At 43.2% G+C, this 22,873-nt stretch overlaps 1 protein-coding gene across 7 annotated transcripts in view; it reads right to left on the bottom strand.

Annotated features, from left to right (window-relative positions):
• slc8a2b (solute carrier family 8 member 2b) overlaps window positions 1-22,873 on the bottom strand; it is a 117,909-nt gene that overhangs the window by 37,257 nt on the left and 57,779 nt on the right. For 4 of the 7 annotated variants that reach the window (XM_019265565.2, XM_019265567.2, XM_027280169.1 and 1 more), the window contains one exon: window positions 13,462-13,524. The exons of the other annotated variants lie outside the window; for them this stretch is intronic. The gene's annotated coding sequence lies outside the window, so the exon portion shown is untranslated. The remainder of the gene's footprint in view (window positions 1-13,461; window positions 13,525-22,873) is intronic. 7 annotated transcript variants of the gene reach the window in all.

Genomic DNA, 22,873 nt, shown 5'->3' with positions numbered 1-22,873 from the left:
GAGACTTATTATATGTTGGTCGAGATGGTGGTTGCTTAAACGTCAGATACAGTCGGTCCACTTCTATAGAGAGAAATGAGTGGAGACTGTGTGTGTGTGTGTGTGTGTGTGTGTGGTGTGGTGTGTGGTGTGTGTGTGTGTCCTGCTGGTACACAGATGCCTCCATTTTGGGGTTTTTGCCAAATCGTGCCACCACACCCACCAACAAATCCCCAAATTTGATGATGTTGCAAAACAGACGTGAACATTATTAGACTGTTCCTGTTTGATCCGAGCCTCTTCATTATGGAGAGAAAAGCTTCACGGTTCATTAAAGGTCACGTTTATTCCATCTCGGTGACAGAAGGCTCACAGGTGGATGGATGTGTCGTCCGTGCCTCTCCACCTCACTTACTGCACAGGCATTAAACGATGGTGTGAAGAGTCGAAAATAAATCAACTTAACCACTGAGCCAAAAATCAGCTTTGTCCCCTCATTAACTGGTGTTTAGTGTGAGATGTGTCCCTGAACGCAGCCTGAGACAGACCCAGAGAAACACGCTGCAGACTTTCTTTGGCTCTGATCAATAGAAAGTTCATTCAGTTCACCTCCATGTTGGTGTGGAGGCCAATTAAACCAAAACTTTGTGCACGGCTGGAGTGAGGAGAAAATCTATGTGGAACCTTTAAATCCGAGAAGTTGAAATATTGAAATAAATATGTCAGCCTGTCCTGTGCATCCTCTGATGTTTATTGGTTTTTGTGTGTGTTTTGTTTTTTTTGTGTTTCCCACTCGTCAGTCAGCAGCAGATGGTGTTATCATCACATATGCACACACACACACGTGCACACACACACACACGTGCACTAACGTGGACGCTGGGTTGTTGCAGCTTCCCTCGTTCCACCACAAAGACTGAATCATCATTAACATCTGACAGCCGGGCTTCACTCACGTCCTCTCGACAAACACTTACAATCATTCCTCTGAGAAACCAGAGTCATCAGAAAGTTTTTAAGCTGGACTGATGTTAAGAGGTGTGTGATGAAGTGTGATGAATGTTACAGAAGTGATGTGATGAAGAGTGTGATGATGTTACAAAGTGTGTATGAAGAGTGATGAATGTTAGAAGTGTTGTGATGAAGTGAGTGTGATGAAGTTACAGAGGTGTGTGATGAAGAGTGTGATGAATGACAGAGGGTTGTGAGGAGAGTGATGAATGATACAGAGGGGGTGTGAAGTGGAATGTACAGCGTGGATGCGAGTTAGCTGTTGGTGTGTGACAGGGGCTGTGTTCAGCGGGTGTGATGAGAGTGTGTTCTGCATGTTTACAGGGTGTGTGATGAACGCGTTGCTGCCTGTACGAGGTGTGTGATGAGCGGGGATGTTCCAGGTGTGTGACTGCAGTGTGCTGCTGTTACAGGTGGGTGTGAAGTTTGATGCTGTTGCCCAGAGGTTGTACATGAAGAGTGTGATGAACATGTTAAGCGGTTGATGTGATGAAGCGTGATGAAGCGGTGTGTGAAAGAGGTGCTGTATGAAGAGTGTGATGAATTTACAGAGGTGTGTGATAAGAGCCGTCACTCATCCTGTTCAGGATCTGAGTCATTGAAAACAATAGTTGAAAACCTAAATCCTTCCCTGTCACATTCTGATCTCATTGGACGGAGTGATTGCTGCCTCTGATTAAGATTAAGCCTGGAAACACTCAAAGCACGTTTTTACAACATAAGATGCTGCAGAGCAGAGAGGGAGGCCGTAGGTAAGTTTATTTTGTGAAGTTAAGGACAGTTTTCTGTCCTGTCTTTGTCTTCTTGTCATGCACCCACACACGGCAAGTGGGATTTTATAATTTGGGGACGGATAAAATGAACATGTGTCTCACATTTGAAAGCTTGTGGTTAGTGTGGGCACAGGAAAAACACATTAGGTGAAGAGGACAGAAATGGCTGAGAAAGCACCGGGACAACAGCCTCTTTCTTTCTTAAATGCGTTTTCTGCCATACAAATCCTAAAAGAGCCGAGCGTCTTTCATTCTTGAGTACCTCTGAGTGGCAGCGGTCCTTCAGTCTCTGAGCTTTGCCAAATGTTTCACCACCTCACTTTTTAACCCTGCAGGCCTGACAGATCCATACACTGCTAAAATACAACAACACCACATGGGACTATCCTGACCTACAGAATGAAGCATTTGTTTTTAAATAAGATATATATATACATTTTTGTCTCTATTACGGCTGGTCTATGAAATATTGTGATTCTGACAGAAGCGCCGCGTTTTGTTTGAAAGCGTCCCTGAAGAAAAGGTTGTTTCTATTTCTGATGGACGCCACGCCCGGCCGTTCGAGCAGCACAGGCAGATCAAGCTGGCAAAAGTCAGGACACCAGAAGAAGAAGGAGGATTTCAAAAAATAAACACCCGTGCAGAGCACCCCCAAATGGGAAGAATTTTAACTAACAACTGTTTACTCATGATAAACCAAGAAAAATATCGGAGCAGTAACGAATCCCTCTCAACGTTCCCGCTGGAGAACAGATCAAACAGTGTCATGGCTGCATTAGCACAGAGTGTCGCCCGGTGAGATCCAAGGAGCGGATGCACTTTGCCTTCGGTAGCAGGTGTTTCATTTGTAGCCTGCACTGACACATGATCGTGTAAAATGAAACTTTGGCCTCTTGTGAGGGAAAAGACCCGTCACTGTCGACTCGCAGTGTTTGTGAGTGGTTTTACAGTGACTTCTCTTGCACCAGCTGACGATGACACCTGAGCTCGTGAATAACGAGGTTGTCGCTGCAGGTGTTTCAGGTCAGTGCAGGTTGTGAAATGGAAGGAAAGGAGTTTGTGTCCACTCTCAGCCAACGGAGGTGACGTCTGATTTCTTTAAGAAACTAATTATGTTTGAGTTAGGATTAGAGAGGATTGATTTGATGAACAGGTTCGATAGCGGATAGGGTTTGATAAAATGGATTTGTTGGCTTAGCAGCTTCACTGAGTGCCCCGGTTCAAACCCCTGATACGAAATCCCGATCGACTCCAGAGCCTGTTGTGACTGACCTCTGACCTTGCCTCCTCGAGGAAGGTGACACACAGGTGATTCCCCCTGAGCAGAGCAGGCTGAGAGTTTAAGTTTAAATATGTTTGTAAGACCACAAAAAGATGTCATGAACTCTGAAGACTTTTGCTGTTGCTCCTGTGAATGAGCCTAAATCTGTGATCGAATCTACGTGACTTTTTCTGAATATATATTATAATATAATTCATTTGGATCTACCTGCAGTATGCAGTACAGTAGGATCAGATCTGTGACAGCAACATGTTGAAGCTTCGACCTGTGAGTCATTACTTTATTCTTATTGACATGAGAAGTCATGTGATAATCAGGGTGAGTGAGTACTCGATAAGTCATAAACTCAGTCATTACGGTGAATAATGTGACATTGAACATGGATCACAGCCGTACCATGACTGTAAACACAACACAGACATGAGCTGTGAGGGTGCGTTCATGGACGACACGTCGCTGTGCAGATAAACATATCACAATAGATTTTAAATGTTAAATTATTTCGCTGAGTTCACAGAGTTGAAGCTGATTTATGACTGACAGTTAAATGAAATAATGAGTTCACATTTATTTCAGTATATTTTAGATTTTGTATTTTTATGTTGCTTTTTTTCTCCTCTGCGTTCTTCGTGCTGAGCTGATGCTTCCTCTTGTCCAACACATGTCATTGTATTGTTGACCCTGTGTTAACCTGCATGTGACACATAAACCTGAAACTTATTCTATATAATACTGTGAATGTTTAATGAATATTTACATTTAATGTGGTATACACCTTGTCCTGTAGATCTTGTTCTAAGATGTTGCACACTGCATCATTTTCAGTGTGTACATGATGAGCAGCAGCCCACAGGCAGCCAGTTAGTGTGATTAATGAGCTGATCTGAGAGCAGCTAAACATGCACATACATGAACACGCACACGTGTGTACATACACACATACATGTACACACACATGTGGTTATAGTATCTTTACTGCTGCTGTATGTCTCTTTTATCTGTGACATGTCTGACACTCAAAGGATCATGGGATTTCTGGGTGAAGGCCTCACATGATCACATGATAAGTAAGTCCTTTGTGTGTGTGTGTGTGTGTGTGTGTGTGTGTGTGTGTCTGCCTCACCCTTTATCAGAATGGATCCACAGTGTGTGTGTTCGGACATCTGTGTCGCCACTGTCCTGACTGCTTGTACCAATGACGTCATTTATAATTCTATAGAAGTTTTCTTTATAAGTGTGATTTGGTCTGTAATGTGTTTCAGGTTTCAGGTCTGTTCTTCTTCTGTGGTCTGTTACGTGAATCCTCCAGAGAAAACACACACACTCAGAAAACGTCTTTGTGACTTCGTGTTTCCACTTGAAGCTTTCTGACATCTCTAATTACTCATTAATTTTCCAAAGAAGACGCACATGTGAGCGTGAGCTGTTATTGTTTTCTTCATGAGAACAAACCAATCAGGTGTTCAGATCAGGACGGACCCAGCTGTGTGTGTGTGTGTGTGTGTGTGTGTCCTAATCTTTTCATATCCTGATCTCTGTTTCTCTCACGGGAATTCTCAAAGATTACAAGACAAACAGACTTTGGCAACAACAAGTTGCTGCTTAGCAACACTCAGTAGGTGTACTCGCATGTATAAATGCTCACACACACACACACACACACACACACGTCTTCAGTCTTCAGTCAAACTAATGAACAGAGCATTAAGCGGTGTGTTCACGCTGATGTGTGTTTGTTTCATTCGTTCAGTAAAAAGCTTTTAACAGAACTTTCCTAAGAGCTCCAATAAACCAGAATCAAGGACGGCCTGCATCCTGAGTCCACGAAGACAGGGAGGGAATTCAAAAACAACAACCAAGGCCACTCACAAATATGGAGGCACTTTTCCCAACGTGAATTATTCACACAGACTACAGACAGGTCCCACAGACAGATACCACAGACAGGTACCACAGACAGATCCCACAGACAGGTCTCACAGACAGATACCACAGACAGGTACCACAGACAGATACCACAGACAGGTCTCACAGACAGGTACCACAGACAGATACCACAGACAGGTCTCACAGACAGGTACCACAGACAGGTACCACAGACAGGTCCCACAGTGTGGTACCTGGTATTAAGCAGAGACTGAGGGTTTACAGCAGCAGCAGGATCGTGGGAGGCTGCATTGTTAAAAGTTGTTGGTGGAAATCTGAAGTGACTCGGGCAGAAACAGTTCACGGATGAGGTCACGTATTAAAGTTTCATTCACGTTCTGTTCAGTCACATTCATCCAGACACACTGTGGGATTCACTGCGTCCTGTTGTTCTAACACTGATGAACGTCGATCATTTCCATCACTCTGACCTCACGGTGCACACAGAGCGAGGAGTGTCCAGCAGTTCACAGTAAAACAAGCTGTTTACTTCAGTGTGGAGGTTTGCAGCATGCCGCCTGCAGCTCACTGAGGCTCTAAATCTTTACTGTCGTTTTCTTTTTCATGGTTTTATGATAAACAAATTTCACTTCCTGTGGCTTCTTTAAAATGGTTCACCAGGTGAATGCTTTTAATGTGAAGGAGCAGCTGCAGGAGGAGATGTTGGGTTCACAGCAGCAGTAACTCAGTAACACTGCACTGACCCCGCTACACAAAGCTCCCAGAAGACAGCAGCTGAACAACACTGATGCACACTCATGCATCGCTCCATTGTGTGTGTGTAATGTTAGCATCATAGAGTGTTTATCGTCGTATCTGTGATGTCACCCATGGGCTTCTGCTGTGAAGCTGTGTGGAGGTCAGTCCTGCCTCTGCTGGTTCAGCAGCTAATCTAAAAACGTGCACAGACTGTGTGCGATGGATGGTTGGTTGGTTTTCTGTACTGTACATGAGCACTAATAAAATTAGAAGTGATGTGTTCAGTGTCTAATATAAGACGTCCACTAATGCTGAAATAATTGGTATAATTACTCTGGTGTAATTATTCATGTTTATTTGCAGACCTGCCGTCTCATTCATCACCCAGCTGTGACCGCAGGACGCAGGACTCTGATGGGACTCACGGTTTCACCACATTAACTTCTGAAAGTCCAGAGAACAGAGATTCACGCCACGAGGAAAAAATGCCAGAGGCTGAGAAGACTGAAACAAATGAGGCCGTTTGTTTGAACTGAACAGTGTTTTCCAAGTCAACGTGTTGGAAATTCAAACTGTGTTTAATTTGATTTAAATGAATTTCACTTCATTAAGATGTACACTGCTTCACATAAATAACACATTTAACCAGACAGCGATATATCACTTTATGAATAAGAGGCTGCAGGGCATTAGTTTAATTTAATCAGCCGACTCAGAACCAAAACTCTGATTCAACAGTTTGACAGACAGACGAACAGAAGAGTTCTGCTCTCTGTTCAGTCGGCCTGCAGGACTCTGGAGGTCTGTTCACACAGGAAGTGACTGACGCGCCTTGTACTTCATTTCCAGTGAGTGATGGGTCGGCAGGTAGGAACACCTGGACAATCTGACAGGAAACTGTTGTGGCCACCCGTCTGCTGCCAGACACGGACTGTCTTGAACCTTTTTTGATGTGACGTGCATCTCAAACTATAAAGGCCTGTAGTTCCTCTAACGTCCACTTGAGGCTGGCTCCAGAAGTCCCCATGTTAAAGCAGAAATAAACATGTTTACAGCCTGGTACAAAAAACAGTTTTGGTCTCTGTAGCTAATTTCCCCGTTCATGACAACTGTACTGAGGGTGAATTTATATACAACTCACCTGTTCACATTATATTAAGGCTTAAAGTTATGCAGGATACAGAGCACTCCTTAAACAGGAGGAGATACTGCACGTCTTTCTGCACAATCACTCCTCAGCATCTATAAAACCTCTCTAAACACACAGCAGGTGTTTCTCTTATTCTCTTAACCTCACTTTATTAGCGCCTGCCATGCAGTCTGTTGATCTCTTTCTGCCATCATAAATTCAGGCTGAGGTATTTACAGCGTCCACCGGGATGAAAGCTCATATGACAAAGTCCAAATCACAAAGGGAGGCTAACGAAGCAGGCTCTCTTTTCCACCCTCTCTCCTCCTCATTAGGGTAAAGTGAGGCTAAATCAGGGAGCAAATTGGTCTCTCAACAATCATTTTCTTTACGCCTGCTGAGCCTCGCTCTCTTGGAGGAGACGATCAGTGTCAGTCGACGGAGCAGAGACACACGAGAGAGAGAGGACGGGGAGAATGTCACAACGCAAAATCTTTCTGTGCTCTTCAGCTTGACAGCAGAGTGTGTGAATACGTGATAAAGAAAGGTCTGCTAGCCGAGCTGAAAGCTTCAGGAGCCACTGATGATCTCTGATCACTTTAAAATGTTTTAGTGTATTCTTAATGTGACAATATTTGTTATATGAGAGATCAACAGTGAAGTTACCAAAGCAAAAATCCTGTTCATGTTCTGGATTGAAGGCCCTCATGCCTTATGAAACCTGCTGCTCCTCACTGACCACAGCAACAGTCAGGAGGCTCCAACACACCGGTCCTCTCACAATGAGTCACATCAGATAAGAGCTCCGGCAGAGGGACTACAAAGTGAAAGAAGATGAAAACTCGGAGCACAGAATGAGGTTAAATAGGGCGTAAAAGGAAAAAGTCAAGGAAAGAGAAACCAGGAGAGAAGCAGAGAAAGGGAAGTGATGCTCGGGCTGCGTGTTTGCTCGGTTCTCTACTCTCAGTGTTTTTCTGTTGTGTTCTGCTATAAAGACAGTTTCAGTCCCGAGGCTGCTGCCAAACAGCTCCTCATCTGTGCGTGAGAGTCTGCTGCTGTCAGTCCTTAGGTGCATTCAAGCCTTTCATTTCTGTGTTTGTGGAGCTGCACTGTGCTTGGAAAATAAAGTCTTCCGTCCCTCGTTACTAACTCACTTCTGTTTTTAGCTCTCTCACCTCAGCTTCTCTTCCATCTCCACGTGTCTGTGCATCTGAGACAAAGGCCGTCAGTAAAAAGATTCCTCTGAACCACGGTCAGGTGTATCTCTTTGCAGCAAGCTGAACAAACTCACATTGATTTGATTAAAAAAAGTCAGTTCAGGATTCCTAATGAGCAAACACAACCTGACTTCATGCTGCACACACTGTATCTGCTCGCTCTTGTTCCTTTCCTCCATAAAAAAACATTAAAAATAAACCACTGATGAGAAAATCGTTCAGTTTCAGTTTCCCGTGCTTGTGTTCACGGGTTCATGTGAAGCAGCAGCCGTGGGATAAATGTTTGCACTTACAGTAAAACAGCTCTGATGGAGTGTAAAGAGCAAACAGTGAGGAGATAAAACTGAACTGGATGACACACTCCATCATCTTCAGTGAGTCCCTCATGTTCAGGGAGGCAACGTGAATCCTGTGCAGGGAACTATAGAGATCAATAATTACAGTTCAGTGATGAATAGTGTCAATTTGCTCTTTAATGTTTCAGTGTTGAGAGGACTCTTCAAGTAATTTACCAGCTTTGATTAGCTGCTCAGCTTATCGATCACTAATCAAAGAGTTATGATTCAACCTGTGAACACACACGTTAACATTTTATCCCTTAAAACAGTCCCTAAACTCTAAAACATGGAGACACATAAACCATCTTATCGATTCTTTTTTATTTATTTGTCTCTTGACTCGTCCTGTCCTCATATATGTTTGTCTGTTCTGAAGCTCACTGGTCAAATCAATGAGAGACCTCAGTTTACATCTGGATTGACCTTAGCAGCTGTTACCTGCTCGAAGCTCAGTGAAACAATTCAAACTGCAGCTTTCTCCAAAACGACTTGAACTCTCCTGTCTGTGTCGTTTTCAGCTCCAGTAAGTACAAACCACAATCTTTATCACCAAAAATCCATCCAGGAATCCAGTGGACAATCAAAACTATTATATTGTTAGTGATGTGTAGAAAACTCTTCACTAAAACGTCTTTACAACATAAAGGGTTCATAAACATAGAGGAACACTTGTTTCTCTGATCACTGGTTTGGTCTCTGCAGCGTGATGGTTTCTCCAAAATTTTAATCTGTTGCAACTTTTTTGTTGCAGGTTGCTCCATTTTTTTCAGCAGCACCAACCCCCACATAAGATGTACATATGACCCTCAATTACATAGTTAGAAGGCTTTTGTGGCTTTACGTGAACATACAGTAAGCATCAGATTGCACTCAGTATCAGCAGATACTCAGCATTTAGGAACTCATCCTGGGGTCGGGGCCAAAAGTCTTAAATCCATAAACACACAAACAACAAGTGGCTGCACATATTCACCTAATAAACACTTAGTATTCATCACGGAGACAGCGAGCTCTAAAAGAGGAAACTCTCGTAAATTAAAGTGAACAAACAACAGAACTGTTTATCGCTGAGTCTGTCAAATCTCACAAGGCATTCTGCACAATACTCAGAGGGACATTTTGTTTTGAGTCTTAACAATGTACAAGTGCACAGAGAAGCAGAGCCACATGAATAATTCACTACAGCTATTCACTGGTTACACTCCACATTTAATTTCAGGCTAAAACAGATCTCACTGACAGGAGCGAATACCCATGTCAACAGAATTCAGATGTACTTTTAGAGAAAGAAAAGTTAGGAGAAGTGTTTCTTTATTCATCCAGGCCCGTCCTCTCTCCTCTCTCCCCTGAACTAAAGCAGTTACAAACTTCACTGAACCACTTGAGTGTTTCTGAGGGATGGAGAAACAGTTTGTCTCTAATTCTCTCAGATCAGACAAAGGATTTGATTCAACAGCCACAACAGAATTTTTATGTTTTCATGTTTTGTGTCGCAGAATGTGAGATATGTGTGAGAATGAATCTTGTCTGATGAATTTAACTTAAAGGATTAACACCTTTAATATCTAAATACCTTTATTACTGCAGGACATTTTGATATAAAAACACATTACTGAATATGTTCTCTATGAGAAGTGGCAACATAAAATGAGCTTGAAGACAAATCATATTAATCCGTGTTGATATTCATTTTGGTTTCCTCTGCTCTTCTGTTTTCTCTCATTTAAATGCCAGTGCTCTCCTCCTGTTCCTCTTCTTTCCTCCTCCTCGTCTGCTGAAGCTTGTAAGCTCTGCTTATACAGCTCAGATGGAAATGCAACAGGACAAATGCATCTGTCTCACCAAACACTCAGTTTTCCACCATCCATCTCACTTTCTTGCACATTGTGGAGATCCCTAAGCTCCTGTTCTTTTCCATCTGTACGGATACATTAAGATGCCCAAAAGTTTAGATAAAATGGAAAAAGTATTAGTATAAAGAACTCAGCCATCACGTACAATGAACCCAACCAATCAAGCTTAATTAATTAATCAAACTCACTTAATACAAAATAAAGATCTTGTGTCAATCAATTGGTCCTTGAAGGTTTTGTCAATTTTGTTTTTGCAAGAGACGAGAAAAGTTCCACAAATGCACAAGACGTTCAGAGATGTTCAGAGCGGGCAGCCCCACGCCGATTCCTCATTGTTATGATTTGACTTATCTAACGGTCACAGGCGGCCACAGTGGACTGTTATCTATTCACCAACTAACAAGCTCCGCCTGACTGTGTGAACCAAACTCAAGTTTATACATCTACTACTGCTACAAACTCCTTGCATGAATAAGAGACATTTCTAGTCTATCAGGCACACAGTGTTAAAAACGTACACAAATGATGTATCCATCTGTATATGCAACACAAAGCATCATTATCGTATTGAAGAAGATAATATCGCCCATGGCCAGTGTCTCCCCCTACAGGCTGGAGTGAAGCTCACCTCACACTGCAGCTGTGAGCAAGTTCCATTACAAATTTGTATCATGAATTTATCCTGTTTCATATTCAAAAATACAGAGTGATATTCAGCACGTTTGATATGAAACGATGAGATTTTAAAGACTGGATCTAAACGTTAGCGACCGTGTCGAGAGTCAGAGCCGAGGCTGCAGCCTCGCCCTTTTCCATTTTTAACTTCCTCCAATATTTCACTTTCTAAAATATGGTAATATTTCCTTTTCATGTTCTCTATTACTGGAAACACTCTGAGACTCATCAATTCTACAAGCACACACACACTTTCATGCTACACTCTGTTAGTTCATTCAGTGAAGCCACGGTTTGCCTAACTCCATCCATAAATACATCCATCAATGTCACATCTGGCTGATGAGGAGAACTCAGGCCAGCGAGTGTGCGCACACCAACACAAACACACACACACAAATCATTCTGATAAGGCCTGGCTGGTTAATACGAGGCTATTTACCATTGCGTTGACACATCTGGCTACTACACACATCCACACAAACACACACAGCTGCATGCACATCCTATTAAACTGCAGCTCTGACAGGCGAGGACAATGAGGCAGAAGTGACGAATCTGAGAGATGAAGAACGAAGGAGGCGAGAGGAGGAGAGAGTAAACAGAGGAGGAAAAGATGGAAGGAGAGTGGAGATGGTGAGAGGAGAGAGCAAACTGTGAAACGAGAGAATGGAGATTTAAAAAGAGCTGAGCTGGAGGATGTTAGAAACCTGTGAACTCCCCAAAGAGAACAAAGAGGCTTTTGTTGTTAACACTGCAGATTCTCTGCATGCAAAGTTCTGAAGTACATAAACAAATTTATTCTCAATTAAAAGTGACCAGGATTATTTTGTAACATTGCAGAAGAATGTTTAAATATTGAAACCATTAAAGTGAAATCGTCCACGTTTGGAGTTGTATCACGGTAAACAACCTTAAAGGTAAACTTTTTTATTCCATTTTGAATGAGCAGAGTCCACGGAATATACGCGTGTGTCGCGGTGACGGACTACGAGTCCTGCTGCAGCTGGATTTCTGATAATTTGACATGAATTCTGAGCTTCAACCACCTCAGGGTGAGGAGAGCTGGCAAACCCAGAATAGCTGTGAGCGCACACACACACACACACACACACACACACACACACTGAACATTAACATTAATTACCAGACAGACAGGCAATTATGCATAACACAACAAACACACACATAGAATAAGTAGGGACAAAAGACACACTTGGAACACAATCATGAATTTATGTCATACACACACACACACACACACACACACACACTAATAACTAGTACAAAGTCATACAGACACACACATACATACACAGTAATGACCCCCAACAGCACCCATTCATCATGACTCGTGTTGCCGTGGGACGTAACCAATGAGCCATTACTGTTGCTGCTGTTACCCAGAATGCATTGCTTTAGCCCTCAACCACTTGGTCACTGGTCAGCACATGTGTGTGTGTGTGTGTGTGTGTGTGTGTGTTCATATCTGTCTGTCTCATATTGTACGGTTAATTAAATTGATTTAATCTAATAATTAGAAAACGGATTCGGGGCCTCTTCACATTCTTCTTTCAGTCACTCAGCAGTATCATGAGGATCTTTAAATACATTATCATTTAAATATAACGTGCTGCAGGATCTGTGCTGAAGAATACGCACACAGATCTCAAACCTCCTCTCAGCCAAGCAATGTAGTAAGATAGAGCGAGAACATTCATCTCCGTCACAGCGTGAAACACACACTGACATGAAATGTACCTCCTGCAGGTGAAGCATGTGATTTCATCTGCACACACAGTTTCTCTCTTTCACACACGCACAACTGGAAATGATCCAAACCAAAGCAGGACAAGAAGATCCGCTGTTGGTCCCGTTGGCTGCCTTCAAGATTCGAGTCAGTTTAAATGACTTTTTAAGTGGAAGTTGTAACATATGCTGATGTTTATATGGGCCCACATTAACGTTAATTACTAGTCAACAACACTGGCTACTTGCATGAAAATGAATAACAAGAGAGCAACAGAAAGCTGAGAAGACACTGTGGTTATCACGCTAAAACATTTGCATTATGTGAATGAATAATTGAGCAGTTGCATTGGTAATGAAATGATTAGCCTTGAGACAAAAACTGCTCCGATTGGAATCTGAACAACGTGAACATCTGGAAACACACGCTGGCTTCTGTAAGAGACATTTCACAACCAACACAAAGACGTCACACAGCTGCTTGCCTAAACAATAAGCAGGCATCAGATGGCTAATGATTCATTACAACTAAACAAGACATACAGTAGATGTAAATGTTCATTCTCTGATTATGTCACACCCTACGCTGCATCTTAGAGTTTGAATCAAGGCAACGTATGTTTTTTCTTTTAGAGTTTTCAAGACAATAATCCAGTGGTATCCATCCATTTTCTGTAAGCGCTCAACCCCAGGGGGCTGCAGCCGATACCAGCTGACACTGGGCAGGAGGTCCCCTCTTGATGGCAGCGTCCGGCCCAGTTACAGTGATTCCCAAGTGATGGAAACATGACAAGAAAAAAAAACATAAGCCAGAGAGGAGACAAACTCACCACTAGTCTCAGGTGCTTTTCCTTTAACTCTTGATCCACATAGAGCTCCTACTCACTGGCAGGCTGCAGACAGAGACAGAGAGAGACATTAACAGATGAGAGGCTTTCACTCGTGGTGCTGCTTTCAACATTTCACAGCTAAAACAGAGGCAACAACGCCTGCAGCATCTTCAGAACTCTGCAAACTCCCACAGACGCACATGAGAGACAAAAACAAAACCAAAGCACTGCAAACAGCGAGCATGGATGTGGAGTGCCTCATCCCACATGAGCTCAAGGACAGAGCGAGAGAGAGAGATGAACAAAAGGTGACAGGAGATAGATGGGTCAGCGATCAGGCCTCATTTGTTTAGATGTCAGTTAATTAGGTGAGCAATCATCCAGAGAGATGGGTCACGGATAATGAGCACAAACACAAATGCACACACATATTGAAGTGTGTGTGTGGATGTGTGTGGTGTTTTTCCACCTCGACACCATGACAGATGGTTTGAGAGAAGAAGAAACGGACTGATGAAGAGAAGCAGAGACAGACAGATGCATCGTCACGCTTTTATTAAATATTGAGTATTAGTGAGGGTCGTCCACTGGAGATGATGACAGAGATGACTCTGACCATGGCCACATAAAAACTGCTGCTTATGAGCCGCTAAACCACAGGTTTCACAGGCTGCCTGCAGCGAGTGTCTGCAGGGTTTATAACTTCTGCTGAAGGAAAATGGTCAGATGTTACAGATGTGGTGTGAGGCATGCAAAATTCTTCAAAGTCCTTCAATACAAAAAAAGAAAATACAACTTCTGTATAAATAAACTTTTTACGAGACACCTTTCTTAATGTTTGTGCTCAGTTATGATGTGTGGTTCAACAGGCTTCAGTTCATCTTTCACAATCCTTCAGTATCGTGGAAAATATTACGACTGAACTGGCTCCATATTTAGAGGCTGGATCCAGGACCCTGTTCATGAAGTGACCCTGATGCCTTCAGGTGCTTCTCATTAAAACAGAGTCAAACATTTTCAAGTTTATCACCACACTCAATCATGGCATAAATTATTAGTATTTACATCTATTGCATAATGTTGCAAATGTTGCATCAGTGAAAAGTTCTGGGCAAACTTTGCATGATAGCTGTTATCTGAACAGCAGACGGACACAATGTAAAGACTTTTTGTTATTTGTAATGAACATCATGTCTGTGCTGCTGGGTTTCATTATTTACGTCCTGCAGTCTGCCTGATAAAAATGACGTGGTCGTATTTATCATTGTACAAAATCTAATCAGAGGAGAATAAATTATGAAACACTGACGGCTGCACTGAATCCAACAGCCGTGTCCAATAAATGTTCACATTTCCGTGCCGTCTAGAAATTTGGGGACTTGCTGGAGAGTTAGCGTCCACTCTCCTGCTTCACAAGGTCTCGACCTCCATTAACATGTCGATGAAACCTCTTCACTCTGTCAATAGCTCTTTAGATGAGATGGACAAAGAGATGACCTGCTGCTCACAAAGGTTAACACATCTGATATGACTCAGTGGGTCGAAGGGACACGGAGTTAACGCTACATGAAAGGGCATACAGACACAAACAAACACACACAAACACACACCAGTACATATTGTATATTCAGTTTCCCTGAGGGAGTCATCCCAAAGGGATCAATAAAGTGCAGTCTAAGTATAATTAGTGGACAGAGCCTCCGGGTCTGAAAGGCGAAGCCAAGGCAGAAATGTCAGCAGGAGCAGGACTCCTCGAGGAGGCGACCCTACAGGCTCCAAACAAGAGTCTGATTGACGAATTGATTTATGATCTCAGGAGTTTATGGTCTCAGTCGTGATGTTCATTCAGTAAATTATGGCTCATTCAGAGTAAAACAGACGATAACACACCGGGCTCATGAAAGAGATCAAACTGTCAAACTCTGAGTGATGAGGAGGCACAGAGGTGGATCCTAAGACAAGAAAGAAGATGAAGCCTTGAAGGAAAATGCCACCTTGAATCGTTCAATCGTTGGAAGACTCATTTTGCTATAAATTATACTGAAAGTTTCTGAAAGGTCAGCGGTAACTTTCAGGTTTTAATGAAAGACTCTTTAGGAGTACCACAGTTTAAAAAAACCTTCAGGGAGAAGTCCACTGTTATCATTCCTGCCAGAAAGATAACTTATCTGCATGAATGCAGATACATTTATTTAAAAGCTCAATCACTGTTAGACGATAGCCGAGGGCCAAACCTCGCTCAGACGTCAGTGCTGCTCGGACTACAGATGGAGAGCAGAAAGCTTGAACAAGTATCTCCATCTTTGTGTCATCTGAGCTGCAATGAAGCTCTCCAACACACACACACACACACACACACACACACACACACACACACACACACACACACACACACACACACACACACACATGATCACAGCAGCTTTCCTTAACCTCGGATCTTTATGGATCTTTAAGAGGGAAAGTTTATTGAAGCTGGGAATATCGTCTTGTCCTCGTGTTGAATGTTGGATTTGTTCCTTTAGCTTCAGTGCTGTCTTTTATAAAAAGGTGTGTATGTGTGTGTTTGTAACGTGCGGACACAGGTGTCCTCAGGTGTGTGTAAACGTGTAATTGAAGATGTGTGACCTTGTCTGTGATACTCTAATAAACATCAGAGTCCACTCTTCTCCTCGTTCCTTTGCTCAGGCCGGCGCCGACATAAATGTCTCGGCTAAAGGTTGACGCCAACGCGTTGGTTACGGACGCATTCATCAAGAGTGGAGACACTAAAGTTCAGCAGCAGATAATGTCCTGCTCTCTAATCGCTGTGCTCTTTCACTCTGCAGAGCTGCCTCCTCTCTTTCCTCTGCTGCATGTAGTATGATGCGGTTATCATCCCATCACCTCTCGGGCGTCGCTCTCTCTCTGCCTCTTTATTTCACTGACACATTTTATTGTGTTTTAAAGGTCGAGTCAAACAACTCACTGAAAATAGCATCCACCAGACTGCAGCTTGGTTTGCTCCATTTAGGTTTTCTAGTTTGTTCTTCAAGGACAAATCTGTCAAAGCCCAATCCATCTGAACGCTGGTCACCGTGGCAACAAGGCCCCCTTTGCCTCGCCATGTCTCTAAAGGAAATTCTGTATTATTTTTCAGTAACTTATGGCGAGCGATCCTGTTGTGTCAGGCGCTTTATTTGTGTGTGGTTGCAGAGAGACTAAGGATGAGGCATCGTCTGGAGTAAAGCAATCTCCAGGAGAAAATGATTTCTCCCCTCTGGACTCTCCGAGGTTCATTGTTAACAACTTTCATCTCTGTAGAAATAAATTCTGTTATGATGGAGAACACGGGCTCTCTCTCCAGGGGAGGTTTGGTTGGGATTTAAAGGCTGAAACAACACAAACTATTTAAAGTCCTTCAGATTTCCTCTGCCAAAAACAAATTCATTGTAATTCATTAATTATTTTCATGTTGTCTTTTGTCAGTCATCATGAGGCTGTTCGAGTCTTTCCAGCAGTTACTCTGTTCTGTCTCGCCTACATTACCCAGAATACCATTCAACATCCACCAGGCAATGTGCCAGGACCACTGACTGTATGTAAAGATGGATGAAAGCCTCCCCCTTCATGGTATGTGAGGCAGACTAAAAAATCAAGATGGTTTCTGTCATTTTAGGCTTATCACGTCCAAGTGTTTGTATGGTAAATGATTGACACCTGTAGCCTCTTTATGGATGTGGGCGGGACCTCGATACTGCAGCTCCAACTCCGATCACTGCCCCAAATGTCGTCAGGGCAAGATGGCTGAATGTGGGAAACTGTGTTTTAATCTTTGTACAGCGAGAGAAGGTGAGACGTGTCATTCATCTTACAGTCCACAGCCCGGATCGTGGACACGCTGACGAGAGCAGGATGTGCTATGAGTAAATTACTGGAGCGTAACTTTGGCATGTTCAGATCATTGCACATGTATATTACAGTCTGCACGGCACCTGCCGGCTCCATTTGTCTGAATGTGAGCAGACTTTACATGAAGGATGTCACACTACCATGACCTGCACATACTGTACTGCAGGTGTGCAGATATATGAGTGACAGCAAGTTAGGTCAGGCTAGCTGTTTCCCTCTGTTTACAGTCTTTGTGCTAAGCTATGGCAGATGGCTGCTGTCTGTAGGTCATATCTCTGAAAACCTGTCCATCATATCGACTTCATTTTCCATTTAATCATTGAGATTCTGCTTCCCACCTCAGCGTTTTTACCACCACAGTCTGAATAGCTTAAAATGGAAAAATCAATTTAATGAAATCTGCTGGGTAAGAGTGTATTACTCCCTCTGATGCTATCACCGGCTCCTCTACACAAACCACATAATAAAAAGTTTCTCATTTACTAATTAGAAAATAGCTGCAGCCGCTGCAGTTTGTCGGCAAAGTGCAGCGTCAGGTCAGTTTTCTTCTTCGTCTGGAGCTTTCACGTCAGGTGGATAAAGAGCATCAGGTCAGGTGCCAAAAGGAAGTGATGCGTTAACATTAGTGTCAGTATAATAGTTACAGCTTATGAACAGTTATGAACTATGATAAGAAGGAAAAACACTTTTAGAGAGAGACAATAAAAGTCTGTTGATGTTGAGGAGTGTCAGCCTGTCTGTCAACTGTTTGAATGAAGTCAGATTCGATACAACCTGTCCAACACACAGCGCTTTCATACCCAAATCATAAAAACCGACAGTTTTTGAAGCATTTCATTGTTTGTTTGTTTTTAAAACAATCAATACGTCCAGTGGAAATGTTCTTGAGAAAGACTTGAAGACTTTCCTGCATCTTCATCTCACATCTGAATGTGTTGATTTAAATATTTGCAGCAAAGATGTAAACGGACACAGAGCTGCATCGTGTCAACTCGATGAAGGAGCAGAGCGATCATTCAACATGTAGCTGTTCAGACAGACGTGCAGGTTATAGACACGCATGCAAACAGAAATCTGTTGACTGGATTTATTTGAACAAGCTCCTCAGGCCACAGGATGAGTGGATGGAGGTCTGTGAAATGAAAGCTGCACTGAAGATGCTTTTCATTCAGTTTTTCCTGACAGGTCCGCTGGCTGAAACTACTCGATGAATTTGTTGATGCTGAATCAGCCGCAGCGACCCTGCACTGACCCAGAGGTGCTAAAAGTCAACAGCACTGACTCTGGTTGACATGAAGTGATGAGTTTAAAGAGAGCGGAGCCCCGAGGCTAAAGTAAAGACAGATAACTTCACATTCAGACCTTCTCTCAGCAGACGAACACAAACAAGAAGAACAAAACTATACCGACTACTCACTAAGAACAGAAGCAGAGTTCAAAACTCTACAAAGAGACTGACACTGAGTGAGCGAGTGTTCAGAATTAAAGATGAATCTGCTGAACAGGCTGGCAGCTCTCTGCAGCTCTCTGCAGCTCTCTGCAGCTCTCTGCAGCTCTCTCTCTTAACTCCATAACTTTCTTCAAGAGTTATGGAGTGAAGGAGGCCAGACGGACGTGCATCGACGACAGATTTCAACACGTTCTGTTGTGACTTTGGACAAAGTTACATAACTTGAGGAGGCAGCTATCAACCAAATGTTCCTCTCTCATTGTGCTAGGAGCACAGAGTGAATGCTAACAGTAGTTAATACGTTAATATGAAGTTTTACCTTGAAATACGTCCCAAGGTTTGTAAAGCATATTATGGTAATTCATGCTGTTGGATGAGGATCAGAATACATGAGAACTTTGGCTTAATCCATCTGGACTCTAAAGATGAAAAGTTTTCAGGATTCGCCTCCTGGGCACCTCGAACGTCTTCACTATAATCCATCCAGTGATGGTCGGGGGTGGATGGACCGCCTGACCTGCTGAGGCTGAAAATAAAAAGCACCTCGTTCTGAGACCCATTTAAAATCCTTCAAGGACCCCATTTTTGACACGACTCCTTCAGGCTACATCTGAACCACGATGGAAAATATTTCAGACCAACAAAACCAGAACTCTGAAAGCCACACGTCACACGACCACGGTGTGACTGTTGGTTCAGCATCAATACAACCCACAAAGATAAACTGTGTTAAATGCAGCGGTGTGAAGGCAAACAGACGAGCTGATACCCAACACCTTTCAGTCTTCATCTTTCCAGCTGTGCATCTCCACCAACACCACCCGAGACAAACACCTCCACCCTGCTGAGCTGCGTTCTCTGCTCCACGCACATGGACTGCTAATTATCACTGCCGTGCATAAAGAAGCGTCTGTGTACTGTACGTCTGCATGTTTTCATATGTCTGTGTGTGTTCCAGCTTCAGAGCAGCAGAGCCTCCGGCCGACTTACAGAAGACTTCCTACAAACATCTATTTGCATTTTGCTTTTTTTTTTGTCTCTCATAAAATGATTCATTCTGAGCTTTTACTAATTCTCTGTTCTCACACAAGCAGAATATTTTCTGAGGCGATCCTTTGGTAGATCAATTTGTCAGAGGAAACAACAGACGTCATTCACTACTTAATTATTTCAGGTGTAATTAACCAGACGACTGCAGATCCTGCAGAAAGAGACAGAACTAATAATAATAATGATAACAACACACTTCAGTCAGGGTACTTTCATGACTTCACTTCATCAAACCTTCAGTCCTGCTGAGTGAGGCATTTAAAGGTTTTATCTCTTTCTTATCATTTGGTTTGACCTGTTAAATGTCTTTGCTCTCTATTATCCACAGCATGACTTAAATAATTACCTCAAAGCAGAGTCATTACTTCCTTCACAGCACTAATTTCTACTTTAATGTCTCGTTTTATTTAACAAATGACTTCAAATAACTTGAAAACTGTTTTGTTATTTCCCCGTCGGCCTCCTTCCTCCAGACTACAATTTAAAGTGTTATTTCATCGGCATGACTTCTTAGAGCTAATTAACTCAACAAGTTTTCCCCGACGACGAGAAGACAAATCCAGATCTGTGACAAATACTGCAGTCACACTGAGACCACGTCTATATTTTAATGTGCTCATAATGCTTTATGACTCACAAAGTCACACAATGCTCTCTGATGCGCTCCATCAACAATCATAAAACAACATAGACAGAGCTACTGTATGTGGACAGTGTAGCATCATGTGCCTCGTGCACATGAGCTGCTGTAACGAGTGAATTTCCCCAGAGTGGGATCAATAAAGTCTCTCTCATCTCATCTGAGTGGGAACGATAAAGACACAGTTCAGCCAGTTCTACACGGCGCTGTAGCATCAAAATGATTTCAAATCTTTTGGTGCATGTAACATCACTAACACTCTGTCGCTGGGCACCGAGGCCACAGGGGCTGATGGGAAGGCACCAAACCAAAACAGAGAGGCAACGATGGCCTCAGGTGAAGCTTCTGCAGTGATTCAAAGGTTTGAAATGTCGGAAACAGAGAACAGATCAGCGCTCAGACAGCAGAAGACATGAGTCGAGGTATGATCATCATATTTTAGACTTTTGAACAGTTGTTTAGTAGATTTTCAGAGTTCAGCTCTGCATTTTCTCTGTAGCTGTTCACAATGCAGCATATCCACACTCCCTCGCGTCCTTTCTTCTCCTCTTCATCCAGCAAATACAATAAATCACTTGTTAGTGATGACTGAGAGGAGTGCCGGAGGCAAACGCCACGCTACGATGGAGTCACTCAGCCGGGATGATTGTGTGAACGACTATCAGGTCGTCCACAACAAATAAAGAGGGAACTTCTCTGAGACTCATTTCTTCCTTCCCAGATTACTGCATGCAAACACTCCCAGCCGCTCTTCCTCTCTCTTCTCCTTCTGATTGTGTTTCAGCTTCAATCCGCCTCTTTCATTTTCTCTCCTAATTGTGTGTTGTTTATGTATTCATGGAACATTTCTCTCCTCTTTCACTCTCTATCTCTCTCTCCTAGTCATGCTCTGGTTATGTATTTCTTTGTGTACTCGACCTCTCTCCATGCTTCCTAATTACACTCTGTTGGTCCGTTGTTTGCACTGACCTCTTTTCTGTGTCTTCAGCAGCTCTCATCCTCTCTCATCTATTTTCCTGTCAATCTATTCCCAGTCACCCAGTTCAGCCTCCTTATTTCCCAATTGGGCCGCTCTCTGCTGTTGACACTGATCCAATTTCATCATGTCCATGTAAGTGTGTGTGTGTGTGTGTGTGTGTGTGTTGTTTCTGAAGAAGATTCTCTAACAAATAAAAACTCCCAGTTCATTCCCATCCAGCTCGTTCCTGGTGCCACTGTCACAGCATTTCTGGATGTTTGAGTGCTGTTCGATTTGAGGTGACGCAGTATAAAGAGTCAGAGGGTCTGCATGGTGGAGGCTGCGGCTGTAGAAGCACACAGCTTTACCCCGGAGACAGCTGACGTTACGGTATGTTTTGTTACACACTTAGTTTAATGCAGACCGAGAGTTCTTGTTCCTAAACCAAACTGCGACTCAGAATCAGATCATTCTGAATCTGGGTCATCAACATCATCCAGTGGAGGCTGGTCAGTGAGGGTAGATACGCTCAGCAACAAGACAAAGAAGAGACAGCTACAGGTCGCCTGGTCTTTGTGTCTGCTGTGTCGAATGAAATAGTTAAATCAAGCAATGGTTGCTTCATCCTTCCTCAGACAGCAAAGATGCAGAGTATTTTATCCGTTCGTGTCAACACAGTCGACAAGAGCGAGTGATGATGAAGCCCGAGTGTCAGAGGAAGCTCAGGCCAGAGATTTCAAATAAAGGCTCAGAAGCAACAGGTTGTTGATACAGTCATATTAGCATACAGAGTGACTGTAGAGTATTTTAAACACAATTTAGACCGGGTGAGATTTTGGAGATTTTTAAGGTGCCATGACAGAAAAAAAGTTGAGAAAAGGTGAGATAGGTGACTGAAGCAGGAGCAGCAGGAGCAGCAGCAGGAGGAGGAGCAGGAGCAGGAGCAGCAGGAGCAGGAGCAGGAGGAGGAGCAGGAGCAGCAGGAGGAGGAGCAGGCAGAGCTCGGTGAGCAAAGCCAGCAGGGCAGGTACATGCCTCCTGCCTCCTCTGCTCAGCTCCCTGTCAGAGACAGAAAGAAACAAGGCGAACCATATTCCAGAGAGGAAAGGGAGAGAAATAGATGAGAGGAAGACGAGAGGAGGAAGACGAGAGGAGGAAGACGAGAGAATTAGAGACAAACGGAGGGAGAGGATGTTCAGGTGGATTCATGCTGAATCTGGACACTTGATGCTGATTAAGATGTTTGAAATTCATCCTGTTCAATCAGAAAGATGAGGTGAGGAAGAAGCCCTGATTAATGCTGATTAATGAACAAACAGATAATAGATCGATAAACAGGTGGATGGACGTATGAACAGACAGAAAACACACACTCCTCCTGAATAAATAACAGTCCTCAGGACTCAAACCAGCGTGACAAACA

The sequence above is a fragment of the Larimichthys crocea genome, chromosome VII (genome assembly GCF_000972845.2).
Source record: "Larimichthys crocea isolate SSNF chromosome VII, L_crocea_2.0, whole genome shotgun sequence".
Taxonomy (NCBI): domain Eukaryota; kingdom Metazoa; phylum Chordata; class Actinopteri; family Sciaenidae; genus Larimichthys; species Larimichthys crocea.
This window is presented reverse-complemented; position numbering and strand designations above follow the sequence as displayed.